Genomic DNA, 16,078 nt, shown 5'->3' on the forward strand with positions numbered 1-16,078 from the left:
TTAAGGCAGACGAGTTATCTGAGAAGAAGAAAATTAAATCTAATTATTGTTATGTGTTGTCAATGGACCTTTATTTTATTTATTTATATGTGGTGCTGAGAAACAAACCCAGTGCCTCACACATGCTGGGCAAATGCTCTACCACTGAGCCACAACCCCAGCCCAAGATAAAGTTATTTAGGTAAAGTAGTACTAATTTTAGAATTTAATTTGGAAAATACCAAATTCCATGCAACACTTTCTTAGGCATTAAAAAAATACTGTCTTAGCTGGGGGTAGTGGCACAGGCCTATAATCTCAGCAGCTTGGGAGGCTGAGGCAGGAGGATCAAGAGTTCAAAGCCAGCCTCAGCAACAGCAAGACGCTAAGCAACTCACTGAGACCCCGACTCGAAATAAATTACAAAACAGGGCTGAGGATGTGGCTCAGTGATTAAGTGTCCCTGAGTTCAATCCCTGATATCCCCCCAAATTTAAAAAATACTGTCTTAGCCAGACATGGTGATGTTTGCCTGTGATCCCAGCAACTCTAGAGGCTAAGGCAGGAGGATCCCAAGTTCAAGACCAACCTCAGCATTTTAATGAAACCCTATCTCAAAAAATAAAAAGGAGCTGGTGGTGGCAGACATCTATAATCCCAATGGCTTGGGAGGCTGAGGCAGGAGGATTGTGAATTCAAAACCAGCCTCAGCAACTTAGGCCCTAAGCAACTCAGCAAGACCCTGTCTCTAGATAAAATATAAAAAATGGCTGGGAGGGTGCTGTAGTTGTGGCTCAGTGGTAGAGCACTTGCCTAGCACATGTGAGGCTCTGGGTTCAATCTTCAGCACCACATAAAAGTAAATAAATAAAATATAGGTATTGTGTCCGTCTACAACTAAAAAATATTTTTTAAAAAGGGGCTGGGGATGTGGCTCAGTGGTTAAACACCCCTCGGTTCAAACCCCAGTACAAAAATAAATAAAAAGGACTTGGGGTGTGATTCAGTGGTAAATCACCCCTGGGTTTAATCCCTAGTAGCAATTTTCTTAATTCTTTTTTTTTTTTTTTTTTTGAGGGGGGTACCAGGGATTGAACTCAGGGCACTCCACCACTAAGCCACAACCCCATTTTTTGTTTTTTATTTTATTTAGAGACAGGGCCTCACTGTGTTGCTTAGTACCTTGCTTTTGCTAAGGCTGGCTTTGAACTCGTGATCCTCCTGCCTCAACCTCTAGAGCCACTGGGATTACAGGCATGCACCACTGTGCCCAGCTGACTTAATTTTTTTTTTTTTTGTACCCGGGATTGAACTCAAGGGTGCTTAACCACTGAACCACATCCCCAGCCCTTTTTTATATTTTATTTAGAGACAGGGTCTTGCTAAGTTGCTAAGTACCTTGCTAATCTGCTGAGGCTGGCTTTGAACTCAAAATCCTCCTGCCTTAGCCTCCGGAGTTGCTGAGATTATAGGCCACCCCGCTCAGCTTGACTTAAATTTTTTTTTAAATTAAAAACTGTCTTACATCATCCTCAAAAGGAGGTAGTGCATTATCCTTAGCAATTTTCATGAGTCCTGTTGAAAATAAGGTGTACTGAGTCAGTTTCACAAGTTACTTGATTCTTTTTTTTTTTCTTTACTTAAAAAAGGTTTATTTTTGCTCGCTTGCTTCTTTCTGAAAAAATTTTTTTTATTAGTGGCATGTATAAGAAATTGTGATCCATTTATCAAACAGTAGCCTGTTTGTGAAAAATTAAGCTAAAAGGGAAAATTGATCACTGATATTTTTCTGGCTTTAAAAAATTATATTATTTCCTAACTTTTAAAATATGCATTTTTGTTCTTTTTCTTTATATTTTTACAGATGAGAATAGTTTACCCACTTCCAAAAATTCACAATCTTTTTTGTATAAGATTCTTTTCAAGGGCTGGGGATGTAGCTCAGTGGTTGAGCACTCATTTCACAGGTGAGAGGCCCTATGTTCAATCCCTCGCACAGCAAAAAAAAAAAAAAAAAATCCCTTTTAAGCACAGTGATGCTTGCCTATTATCCCAGCTACCTGAAAAGCAGGAAGATGACAAGTTCAAGGCCAGCCTCGGTGACATAGCAAGACCCTGTTTCAAAAGAAGAAAAAGATTCAAGTTCTACCTTGTAAAGAAAGCTTTTCTGTTCAAGGCAGTACCATGTAGTACCTTAGCTTTGAATCTACAGTCTGCTTCAAAACTAGTGTACTTCGAAAAATATCCCTAAAGTGAAACCTAATAAAAAAAAAATTAACTTTGAAAGAATATGATATTTTTGTTTTATCCTCTGTATCAGGGTTTTCTAGCAGTGATATAACCTAAACAGGGAGCATGTTAACTTCTTTAGATTAATTCTAATTCCTTTTGGTGATGAGGACCCATTAAAGCAATTCCAACAAAGAAAAATTCAATTCCTAGTACCGTCAAAAAAAAAAAAAAGTCTACTATAGTTATCAATCAGTTCAGAACATCTATTAAACCGCCTCCTTGGTTGGGCATGGTGGCACATGCCTATAATCCCAGTGGCTCGGAGGCTGAGGTAAGAGGATTGGAAGTTCAAAGCCAGCCTCAGCAATTTAGGGAACCTCTGAGCAACTGAGAAAGAACTTGTCTCTGAATTAAATTAAAAAAAAAAAAAACTGGGGATGTGGCTTAATGGTTAAGCACTTGTCTTCTATCCCTGGTACCACAAAAGGGGGATTAAATAGGACTGTCAATTATAGCCGGGGATATGGCTCAGTGTTAATGCCCCTGGGTTCAATCCCTGGTACCAAAACCAAAAAACCTGCCTCCTACAACTTTCTCTACTAATGTACTTGTTATATGGTAACTAAATGTTAGAATTATTATCTTTAGAGATGGCCAAATCATAAAAATATCACTGAAAAAGAAGAATGACAAAAGTCTGGGGCTGGGATCGTGGCTCAGTGGTAGAGTGCTCGCCTAGCATGCATGAGGCACTGGGTTCGATCCTCAGCACCACATAAATGTAAAATAAAGACATGTGTCCACCTAAAACTAAGAAATAAATATTTAAAAAGTATGCTCAAACACACTTCCCTATAAAGTCCATGAATAACCAGGCCTGGTGTCCTATTCCTATAAATCTAGGTAGTGAGGCTGAGACAAGAGGATCACAAATTTCAGCCCAGCCTGGGCAAATTATCGATACTTGTCTCAAAAAACAAAAAGAACTGGAGATGTGGCTCAATGGTAGAGCACCCCTGGGTTCAGTTCCCAGTATTGGGAGAGAGAAAATAGATGTTTCTGTAGCACAAATAATCTAATGCACATTAGAACTTCATAGATTAGTCTACAATTGGATCATTTGCCAAGAGAAAATTGAGATTTTCCTAATTTGATATAATAATTTGTAGAAATATTTTCCATGCCACATACTATTTTTGCTACTTTGCCAACTGTGTATGACTTTTCTTACTGGATATAATATAGAAATGTTTCTTTAAGGACAACATAGTTTTGTTTGCTTGTTTTTTGGTTTTGTGGTACTGGGGATTGAACGTAGGGCCTCACTTGTGCTAAGCAAGCACTCTACCATAAAACTATATTCCTTCTCCACAGGCAGCATAGTTTTATTATTGAGCTTTTTTTCATACTTGTGTGTTTACAAGAAATTTCCCTACCAATCTGGCTATAATTGACAATCCTATTTAATTCCCCCCCCCTTTTTTTTTTTTGGTACTGGGAATAGAACACAGTTGAGCCACATCTCCAGTTCTTTTTAGTTTAGTTTTTTTTTAATTTTTTTTTTTTTTTAGTTGTCAATGGACCTTTATTTTACTTATTTATATGCGTTGCTGAGAATTGAACCCAATACTTTACACATGCTAGGCCAGCACTCTACCACTGAGCTACAACCCCAACCCTCTTTTTAGTTTTTGTGATAGGGTTTCACTGAAGTTGATTAGGGCCTCCCTAAGTTGCTGAGAATGGCTTCAAACTTGCAATCCTCAGTCACTGGGATCACAACCATGAGCCAACACTCCCAGCCCTATTGCATATTTTTATAAGCATTTACTACATGACAAAGACTCATTATTAGACTTTTGTTGTTGTTGGAGTGATGCATACCTGTATCCCAGCGACTAAAGCAGGAGGATCTCAAATTCTAGGTCAGACTGGGCAAGTTAAGTGAGATCCTGTCTCAAAACAAAAAGAGCTAGGAATGTGACTTAGTGGTAGAGCACTTGCTGGCAAGTACAAGGCCTTGTATTCCATCACCAGTACTGGGGCTGGGGAAAGCTACTTTCTGTTGTTCAAAGTCTCATTTGACCTTGAATCACTAAAGGTGACTATTAGAGTAGCCTATGAATACACAATATAGAGTCAGATTGGTTGTTTTTTTTTTTTTTGGTACTGTGCTTTGAACCCAGAGTTCTCTACAATTTTGAGACATGGTCCCGATAAGTTGCCAGGGCTGACCTTGAACTTTTGATCCTCCTACCTCAGCTTCCCAAGTGATTGGGATTACATGTGTACACTACCATGTATATATGCTTGAAGAAGTACCATACCAGCCAAGTGTGATGGCACATACCTCTATTCCCAGCAATTTGGGAGGCTGAGGCAGGGGGATCACCAGTTCAATGCCAGCTTCAGCAATTTAGTGAGACCCTATCTCAACATAAAAATAGAAAGGGCTAAGGATATGGCTCAGTGCTTAAAGCACCCCTGGGTTCAATCCATGGTACCAAAAACAAAACAAAACAAAACAAAAAAAACACACACACACTCACACAGAAAACCTCTGATTTCATATTAGAATTTTTGTTTGCAAGGAACAGAATGAGATTAATTTATTAATAACAAAATATTCGAATGGGTAAGACTCCAGAGTCAAGGAAAACTTGAAGATTCAAAGTTCTAGAAAGATCAAGAATGGGAATAGCTCCAGGTTCCTTATGAGTAGGCGCTGTAAAGTTTTTTTTTTTTTTTCTCACAGTGCTGCTGCTAATCAAGTTGAAAATTTGACAACTATGTATAGTCTTTATGTCAGAGTGCTACCAACTGAACTAATTTGGGTTATGTTTCCAACTCTCAGCAAGGGGAAGGCAGGTTGCCTACATTGATGATAAAATCAAGACTACATCCTATAACCAATTGGTAGTTCCTCCAAAGAAATTGAGGCTCATTGCCAAAGGGAAAATGATTTCTGGGCCAACTAAAACAATAGGTGTTCAACCCTCTTATTACAAGGCTAAGACTAAATCTTATTTATTTTTAAGACTAAATCTTATACATACAAATACATGATAAGGCAAATCATGAAGGAATTAGGTGAATGTTTGATTTGTGTCTACCAACATTTCAAACCCCCAAACTGCAGTGCTTCCTCATTTCAGAAAATCTGGTAAAATGAAAAAAAAAAAAAAGAAGAAGAAGAAGAAGAAGAAGCAGCAGCAGCTAAAAGAGACTTGACATTAAATTCTAAATAGAAGTTTCTTAGAAAACATCTTTCCTTTATTTTAATCCTCCCCTTCCCCCAGTACTGGGGATTGAAACTAAGGACACTCTATCCCTAAGCTACATCCCCTTTTTAAAATTTTCATTTTGGGACAAGTTCTAAGTTGCTAAGATTGGCCTTGAACTTGCAATCCTCCTGCCCACTGTACTTGGAAACTTTTCACTTTCTTAATGGTGTTTTTTGTTTGTTTTGCTCTGTTTTGTTTTGTGGTATGGTTTTGGGTATCAAACCCAGGGCCTCACACATACTAAGCTCTCCACTCTACCACTGGGCCACATCCCCAGCCCTTAACCAACCTTATTAATGCTCTTGAATTTATCTTTTACTTTGTTCAGTGTTATTTATGTTGTGCTTACTTTAAAAACTGCCGCAGTCTGGCTGGGCACAAATCACGAGCCACTCAAGCAGGAACAAACTTTATTTCCTTTATTTTATTTAACTCCCACAGCATTCCTCGCACACTCCCCGGGAACTCTCCCAAATGCCATCCACGCGGCTCCTCCAGGAACACACTCCCTCCACCGGGCTCTGTCCAATCTCCCCGAACCCCCGGGAGAACTCGCGGGAAACCTAAGCTCAGACCATGAAGATGTTCTCTCTCTTTTTTTAAATTGATACCAGGGATTGAACTTAGGGGCATTTCACCAGTGAGCCATGCCACATCCTCAGCCCTATTTTGTATTTTTGCTGAGGCCAGTTTTTTTTTTTTTTTTTGGTGTAATTTTTGGTGCTGGAGATCGAACCCAGGGCCTTGTGCATTCAAAGCAAGCACTCTACCAATTGAACTATACCACAAGTCCCCTGAGGCTGGTTTTGAGCTTGTAATCCTCCTGTCTCAGCCTCTTGAGATGCTGGGATTACAGGCATGTACCACCATGACCAGCAAGATATTCTCTTTTAAAAGATATTTTCTCTTAAAGTGCTGGGCCACTGTACCTGGCTCCCCTTCTTTTTCTCTCACTTTTTTCCCCATGTCCTTACAAAAAAAATCTCAGACTGATGACTGACGCGGGGGCACTAGGGGCACTCTACCCCTAAGCTATGCACAGGTAAATGTGTGTGCTAAGAAATAGCATAGTAGACTTCTTTTCCTAAAGTAAATCTGACCTGCATCCACTTAGATTAGGCGCCCCTGCTGAGGAAGAGAGACAGGAGGAGTGGGTACAAATGGAGAGTTGAGAAGCCTTTTAGAATTACTAGCATTTGGATCTGGAATTGTTAGACCAGGACGCAAGAAAAGACCACTGACTCCAATTAAAATCAAATTAAAGCAAGCTTATTATTTCGACCGGCCGGGCTGCCTCTCCCTCCCAAAACGGCGGGAACAAGACAGCACCCCAGTTTTCCTGCAGCCCAGCTTTATAGCCCAGAAAGTTACACAAGGGGGGGTTACAGATAACAGAACTCTGACAAGCATCACACTAATGGTAGTTTACATTTTTTGCTGGCCCCAACATCAGAATTTATGGGGACCATTAGAGCCTCAGAGAGGGTCGTTGTCTGGCCAGGGAAGGCCAATATTTATGAGGTGTCACTAAAGTTTCAGAAAGGGCTGCTATCTGGTCAGAGAGCCAGGCATGGGTGAGTTCAAGGCATGGACAGGCATTCCAAGCAGGTTCAGAATTTGCAGTAATTTATAGTAAAGCCGAAATTATCTTTTCATGGCTTTGTGGCGAGATGCCCAATTTTAAGAAAAGATCAGGTTGGGTCTATCAGAATGTACCCCAGAAGCCCCTGTGTTAAAAGCTTGGTTCCCAGTTTGGTGATATTGGGAGATGGTAGAAACTGGAAGAGGTGGGACTTAGGAGGGAGCCTTCAAGCCCTGGAGACAGACCCTTGAAGGGAATTAACTGTGGGTCCCTGATATCTATCTCTCCCAGACCCACCTCTCTCCTTCCTGGAAGTGAGGTGAGTGGTGTTTTGCTCTGCCAAACACTTCTGCCAAGATGTGCTGCCTCATCACAGCCCCATGCAATTTGGCTGATCAATCATTGACTGGAATCTCCAAAACTGTGAGCCAAGATAAACCTTTTCTCCTTATAAAAAAAATAAGAGGCTGGGGTTGTAGTTCAATGGTGGAGTGCTTGCCTACCACATGCGAGGCACTGGGTTCGATCCTCAGCCCTGAAAAAAAAAAAAAAAAAAACAGCACTGTCCTTTTAATTTGCACATAACCTGTGTCCATCTTGAATTAATTTTTGTATATGGTGTGAGAAGAAAGCACAGTTTATTTCTTTTCTTTTTTTTTAAATAAATAAAGGTTAAATTTATTTTAAAAAATGATCTTAGGGATTGTTCTAGAAGAGCACATGTAGAGCTGCCATATCCTTTTTCAGTAGCTACAGAACAGAACATGGCATTATTTAGATGGACCATTGCTTATTTAGCCAGGTTTTAATTGTTGAATGTTTGGATTGTACAATTTTTTTTTTTGCCATCTCAGCAACAGTTAATGGTATATCCTTGAACATGCATCTTTGAGCGCACGTGCTGATTTATAGAATCAGATGGCACAAATGGAATTGCTCAGTCAAAAGGCATGTACTTTCTTGTATGAGTAGAGCTTGCCAAATTGCCCTCCTCAATAGGATTTTTTTCCTTTATACCTGCCCAGCAGTACATAAGAGAGCATATCCCTAAGGTCTTTTTCCCTGTCCCCATCCCTCTCTAGGCCATATCAGAGTCTGTTTTTGAAAGGAAAATGATTTCAGTCTGGACATGAACATTATTGTTTTGAAAGTTCACACTGTGGATGTTAGCAGTCTTTCAATAGCAAGTCACAGAAAATCTACATCAAACTAATTTAAGCTGGAAAAAAAAAGTTAAAGACATTGGGCTGTGGTTATGGCTCAGTGGTAGAGTACTTGCTTGCCTAGCACATTTGAGGCACTGGGTTCAATCCTCAGCACCTTATTTAAAAAAAAAAAAAAAAGTCAAGACATTTATTGGCATGTGTAACAAAGGTCCAGGGTCAAAATGTGCTTCAGGCATAGATGATTTGAGGGAGAGCTACCAAGTTGTTCAACAGCTTCCTGGGGTGCATGCATAATCTATTAGAAGAGTGCGAATGGGGCTTCCTAGAGTTAGGGGCTGTATTTCAGGGACACAATTAAGATCGTGAGGACTTGTCTCTTCACATTTCTCAGCCCTACGTCTTTGGGGGTTGCTTTGTTCTCAGGCAAGACTTTCTCTAAGCTCTCCTAGTTGTAGTTGTAGGTTTATATTCTATCCATATTCTATTTATAACCTTACAACAAAGAGCCTCCCCTTCTCTGTAGATGCAGTAAATATCCCCAAGTCACTTCTCATTGATCTGACTCATCCCTAATAGTGGTCACTCTTGGAAACATTTTTTGGTTTGCTTGCTTGTCATCCATTCCCTGTTCTTCTAATAATAGTACCTTAATTTATTTCCTAGCTCTCGGTCCACAAGTTCAAGGGCCCTGCCTTCTTCTAGGGGGGAGCATGCCACCCAGGCTTGGCCTGTCAGCCAAAGCCATTCTGGTTCTCAGCCACCATCACCACCCATGCCACTAATCTTTCTGTAGCCTAGATGAGTTCTTCTCAAATTCAGATACAACTGTGCATACAGATTACATGAGGGTCTTGTACAGAAGCAGTTTCTGATTTGCTGGATCTGAGGTGGGCCTGAGGATGCTGCATTTCTAACAGTCTCTCAGAGGATGCCAGTGCTGTGGATCCAAGGGCCACACTTGGAAGCAAGGGGATATAGTTGTGCATCCAGTGACCTTTCTGGGTTCTTTCTAGTCTTAAAATTTTGAGATTCAATAGAAAACAGAAGGATGTGAAACAAAAATCTCCACATGCAGTCCATTCAGTTTGTCCCTGTTTCTTGTAGAAAAGGGAAGTCAACATTTTTAATGTCACATTTATCAGATAATATGAGTTTTATTAAAACATTCATTCATTGTATGAATACAGTTTTGTTTCCTGCCTTGTAGGATGGGGGATATTTCTTTTCTATATGGATATACAATTGACCCAACAACAATGATTATTTGTTTCCTTGAACTCCAATTTCTTTTCTTTAATTAATTTATTTATTTTATAGTAGAATGAATTTTGACATATTGTACACAAATGGAGCCCAACTTCTCATTCCTCTGGCTGTACATGGTACAGAGTAACTCCAGTAGTGTAATCATACTACTATGTGTATAGGGTAATACTGTCTGTCTCATTCTACTGTCTGTCTCATTCTACTGTTCTTCCCATCCCCACAGCCCCACCCCTGCCCTCACTCCCCTTTATACAAACCAAAGTTCCTTCATTCTTCCCTATCTCCCTCCCTCTCCCCTCATCCCCCACTATGGATCATAGTGCAAATGCCATAATTTCATTCTTCTTCAAGGCTGAGTAATATTCCATTGTGTATATGTACCACCTTTTCTTTCCCATTCATCTGTTGAAGGGTACCTAGGTTGGTTCCATAATTTAGTTATTGTGAATTGAGCTGCTATAAACATTGACGTGGAGGCATCACAATAGTATGTGGATTTTAATTCCTTAGGGTATAAACTGAGGAGTGGGATAGCTGAGTCAAATGGTGGAGCCATTCCAAGTTTTCTGAGATACTATGGTCATTTTTTATTGACAATTACCAAATGCCATTTCACACAGTCAGGTAAAATGAAGAAAAAAATAATTACAAAGAAAAAAATTAACTTTCCAACTAAATACACCCCTCAACAAACTTATCTCATTCTCCTGAGCAAACCAATGTCAATAGCTACATATTTCTCTTAGTGCTCATGCAAACATGTATGAACACACATACACATAAGTAAGGGATATGGGGTGTATTTGTTTCTGGGAGCTGCCACAACAAATGAACACAAACTGGGCTGGGGTTGTGGCTCAGTGGTGGAGTACTTGCCTAGCATATGTGAGGCACTGGGTTCGATCCTCAGAACTACATAAAAATAAGTAAATAAAAATAAGGTATTGTGTCTGTCTACAATGAAAAAATATTTAAAAATAAAACAAATTACTACCAACTTTCTGGCTTAAAACAATAGAAATTTACTTGTTCACATTCTATAGGCAGAGTTTCAGCAGGCCCACACTCCCTATGAAGGCTCTAAATTTTATTTATTCCAGACATTGCCTGGTTTGTGGCAGCATAACTTCAATCTCTGCCTGCATCTTCTTGAGATTTTTATATCTTTTGTTACATCTTTCTTTATTTTTTTGGTTCTTTTTAGATATATCTTTAATTTTTTTAAATTTTTTTGAGGGGAGGTACTGGGGATTGAACACCGAGGAGCTTTACCACTGAGCTACATACACCCTAGTCCTTTTTTATTTTTAAAACAGGTTCTCATTAAGTTGCTTAGGGCTTCACTAAGTTGCTCAGGCTGGCCTCAAACTTGTGATTCTCCTGTCTCAGTCTCCTGGGTTGCTGGGATTATAGGCAGGTACCACTGGAATGGTTGCAACTTTTGCCACTACAACAATTCTGTAATATATAGGGTCATACTTGTTTATCTCTATTTATTGGTGCTTTTATTTCTTTAAGAATGGATTTTAAATGTAGCATTCCTGTTTTAAATCTTTATTTTTCAACACGAAGGAAACTCTTCATTTACCAAAACTCTTGATAATATCTCTAATATTACCAACCTGAGTGGAAAGTGGTTAGTTTTTTTTAAATTAATTAATTTATTTGTATGTGGTGCTGAGAATCGAACCCAGTGCCTCATGCATGCTAGGCGAGCACTCTACCCCTGAGCCACAATCCCAGCCCCAGAAAGTGGTTAGTTTTTAATTTGAAATTCCTTGATTCTAGAAGTTAAGCATTTGGGGGGGTGGGTACGGGGGAAACGGCCAGCATCTCATTGGAGGGATTTTCTGTACAGAGGCATCCAAGCCACGCTAAACGGCCACCCTAAGTGTTAGTATCTCAATTAAACCACACTAAATCTTAATATCTTAAATAATTAACAAATAATAAAGCACAAACACTCAGAAATATATTTACAAAAGCGAAGCCCCTGATAGATCTCGTCCACATGTGTTTATCCCACGTGACAACTCCAAAATATATTATTCAAATTGGAAATGTGATTACTAATCATTTAAAACTTTTTTATTTGGTCATAGAGAAGTTCCAAGAATTACTGAAGAAAAGGTTTTGGGCCAGGCACAGTGGATTACATGCCTATAAACCCAGTCACTTGGGAGGCTGAGGCAGTAGGATCATAAATTTGAGGTCAGCATGAGCAACTTGGTGAGATCCTGTCTCAAAAATGAAAGGGCTGGGGGTGCAGCTCAATAGTAGACTGCCCTGGGTTTGATCCCTAGCCCCCCACAAAAACAGTTATTTATCTTATGGTAAGTTAATTTTGCATATATAAAATTGTACAGATGCATGAGATCCTAGGTTGAAACACCCAACTCCAAAAGAATTATGCATGCACACACACACACACACACACTGTGTGGGGGGGTACTGAGGATCAACCCAGGAGCACTTTACCACTGAGCCACAACCCCAGCTCTTTTTATTTATTTGAGACAAGGTCTCACTAAGTTTCTTAGGTCTCATTAAGTTGCTGAGGCTGGCTTTGAACTTGCAATTCTCCTGCCTCAGCCTCTCAAGTTATTTATGCCACCATATCTGGATATATATATATATATATATATATATATATATATATATATATCCTATCTCATAAATCTCCACATGAGATACTTATTTCCATCATATATATATATATATATATATATATATGTGTGTGTGTGTGTGTGTGTGTGTGTGTGTGTGTGTGTATTTTTTTAAGAGGAAAAGTTTATTTTGGATCATGGTTTCAGAGGTTCAGTCCATGGTCCATAGTTCTGGACCTGAGGAGAGGCAGAACATCAATGGTGGAAGGGCATGTGGGTGGAAAAGTGCTCAGGACATAGCAGCCAGGAAATAGAGAGAGAAGCCTTTTTATTTTTTTGTCTTGAAATAGGGTGTCATTGGGGCTGGGGATGTGGCTCAAGCGGTAGCGCGCTCGCCTGGCATGCGTGCGGCCCGGGTTCGATCCTCAGCACCACATACAAACAAAGATGTTGTGTCTGCCGAAAACTAAAAAATAAATATTAAAATTCTCTCTCTTTCTCTCTCTCTTTAAAAAAATTAAAAAAAAAAAAAGAAATAGGGTGTCACTAGTGTCACTAAATTGCCCAGGATACCCTCAAACTTGCAGTCTTCCTACCTCAGCCTCCAGAGTCACTGGGGTTACAGGCATGTGCACCATGCCTGGGAAAAATACGTATATTTACTATGTACAAATTGATATTTTGATATGCATCCTGAAATTATCACCACATTCTAGGTAAACGTAACCACTACAGTTACTATATTTGTACTCTTTGACCAATATCACGCATTCTTCTTTCCCCCAATTCTGTGTGTGCATGTGTGTGTACACTAGGGCCTCACACATGCCAACCATGTGCCCTACCACTGAGCTACATGCCTAACCCTGGTATTTTGAATACATATAGAAATCAAAGACATTTAGGGAGGATCCCTTGAACTTCCTTTGCTGGATTTAAAAAAAAATGTATAGCCAGATCTGGCAGTGCATACCTGCAGTTCCACAGACTATGGAGGCTCAGGCAAGAGGATCACAAATTTGAGAATACGAGGCCAGTTATGCAATTTAGAGAGTAGGGCTGGGGGTTAACTCAGTGATAAAGTGCCCTTGGGGTAAATCTCTAGTAGTTCATGAGAACACAGACACACATTATGTGCATGAAAGGAATTTGATAAACTCAGAACATTAATAAATACTTTGGCTTGGTTGTAACTCAGTGGTAGAGCACAATGCTGTGAGTTTGATTCCTGCTGCAGTTGTAGCTTAGTGGTCAACAAGTACTTAGCAGGTTCCAGGCCCCAGGTTCAATGCCCAGAAACAAAACAAACAAGATACTAGAAAAGTGAATGGTAAGTTCTTATAAAGAATTTAAAACCTGTTTGATTAAAAAATAAAAATAAAAAACCTGTTTGATCCATGTAAAGATAAAATATGTTTTGACAGTCAGGATGGTGGTGTGTAGGAGGGCAAAGATCCTTAGTCAAAATGTAGAGAGAAGGCTGTGTCCTGCCTGGTCTGAGTTACTCCATGATATATAGAACAACAATTTCAGGCTGTATCTAGCCCCAAGGTGGTCCATTTTACAAAATAGCAGTTTGCCATGAGTTCCTCCATTTGAGTACAAGTGCCATGGTGGAATGACTCTATACTTTTTTTATACAAATAAACAATCACCATCTGCTCAGCCCAACTATAAGGCACAGTTAATAATTTATTCCTGCCTACTTACCATATTAAATAAGGAACACATGGACTCTTGGACATATCAAATCATATCAGAAACACCAGATATAGGAGCTTATTGAGCTCACAAGATGTAACTCCCTCATAACACATAAAAGGAGACACACCCTAAGACTGGACACAGTGGTACACACAAACTCATGAGGTTTAACAGGCATTGAACTCCTGATTCTGTTCCCAGGGCTCCAGCACAGCAAGATCCCCCTGCTCGCCATGGCCCACTTTGGAACTGCCTACAGTCAATACCCACACCTAGATCCAGTTCCATGCCCCCAAACAGCTCTCACACACCAGTAAGTTTTTTGGCTGGTTCCTGATTAGAAACTTTTCTGATCGCTTGCATTTGTATCTGGTCTTTGCCTTTGTTCTTGGAACTGCCTCTTAAAACTCTGTGATCCCCTAAACCTTTTTAAAATTTTATTTTTCTGAATTGTAGTTGGACACAATACCTTTGTTTACTTTTATGTGGTGCTGAGAATCAAACCCAGTGCCTTGCACATGCCAGGCGAGTGCTCTACCGCTGAGCCACTATACCAGAACCCATTCCCCACTTTTTTTTTTTTTTTTTTGATTGAACCTAGAGGATGCACTACATTCCCAGCCCTTTTTTTTTTTTTTTTGAGACAGTCCCACTGAATTGCTGAGGCTGGCTTTAAATCTGTGATTCTCCTGCCTCAGCCTCCCAAGTAGCTGAGATTAGAGATGTGTGCCACTACACCTGGCTTCTCTGAGCCTTTCTTAGCCATTCTGTAACTTATATATCCTGTAAAGTGTGATGTGTGACGTCAATGTTTTAGTTGTTAGTAATTAAGATTGGAATGGAATAAAAGAACCTGTTATACCCTCAGTCACAACACCAAGTGAACTATGTTTCTGTGAATTGAAGTGGATGAAATTAATGTAACTTGTAAATTTATTCTGACACTGTGGGAAGATAAAATGTATCCAGTTTATGTTGATAGCAAAGCTAGCTCAAGATAATCTATACAGTATTTTATAGGGGGAAACTGGGGATTGAACCCATGGGCTCTCTATCACTGAACTACAACCCCAGTCCTTTTGATTTTTTTTATTATAGGAGACAGGATATCCCTAAGTTGCTGAGGTGAAGGCTGGCTGGAACTTATGATCCTCCTGCCTCAGCTTTCCCAGTCACTGGGATTACAGGCTGGCGCCCAGCTTTTTTACTTTTGAGACAGGTTTTTGGTAAATTGCTGAGGCTGGCCTTGAACCTGCCAATCTCCTGCCTCAGCCTCCCCAGTTGATTCTACTTTTTTTTTTTTTTTTTAACTTTTTAATTTTGGAGCCCAGGATCGCTTTGCGCAAGAAAGGCAAGCGCTTTTTTAACACGGAGCTACATTCCAGCCCACTTTTTTAAAAGAATATATTTTTAGTTGTTGATGGACCTTTTATTTATTTATTTATATGCAGTGCTAAGAATGGAACCCAGTGCCTCAGACATGCTAGGCAAGAGCTCTACCACCGAGCTCCAACCCCAGCCCTATAGCCCGCTTTAAAAACAAAACAAAACAAAGAAAACTTGTCGGGCCTAAGTTGTGGCTCAGTGGTGGAGCACTTGCCTAGCATGCGTGAGGTACTGGGTTCAATCCGCGACACCATACAAAATAAAATGAAGGTATTGTGTCCATCTACAACTAAAAAACAAAATAAAATGTTTATATTTTTGAAACAAGGATTTAACCCATGTACCACAGAGCCACATCCCCAGTCCTTTTTATTTTGAGACAGGGTTTCACCGAATTGCTTAAGTCCTCCTTAAACTGCTGAGGCTAGCTTGAACTTGAGATGCTCCTGCCTCAGCCTCTTGACTCGCTGGGATTGATTACAGGAGTGCGCCGCCACCACGCCGGGCTGCTGACCCTCATTTTCTTAATTACCTTCCATTAACATTTCTGAGAGTTCATTGTTTAAAACAAGGCAAAACACAAAACCCTGACGGGAGCCGTCAACTCCAGCAGCTAAGTGAGGCCCTAAGCAACTTTAGGGTCGCAAATTAAAAAATAAGGGCTGGGCTGTGGCTCAGTGGTTAAGTGTCCCTCGGTTCAATCTCTGGTACCAAAAAAGAAAGAAAGAAACACTGATGGAATCACTTTACAAAAATACAACAAAGCGAAATCAAAGAGTTGGCAGAGAGAGGAAAGAATCACCCACGCGACCAACCGGGAGGGCGGTAACAATTCAAAGCCAGCTTGAAGAGTCGCCCAAGCCGCCCTCCGGG

Source organism: Marmota monax, unplaced genomic scaffold (assembly GCF_021218885.2).
Source record: "Marmota monax isolate L192 unplaced genomic scaffold, Marmota_monax_Labrador192_F-V1.1 WCK01_AAM20220418_F8-fsc00018, whole genome shotgun sequence".
Taxonomy (NCBI): domain Eukaryota; kingdom Metazoa; phylum Chordata; class Mammalia; order Rodentia; family Sciuridae; genus Marmota; species Marmota monax.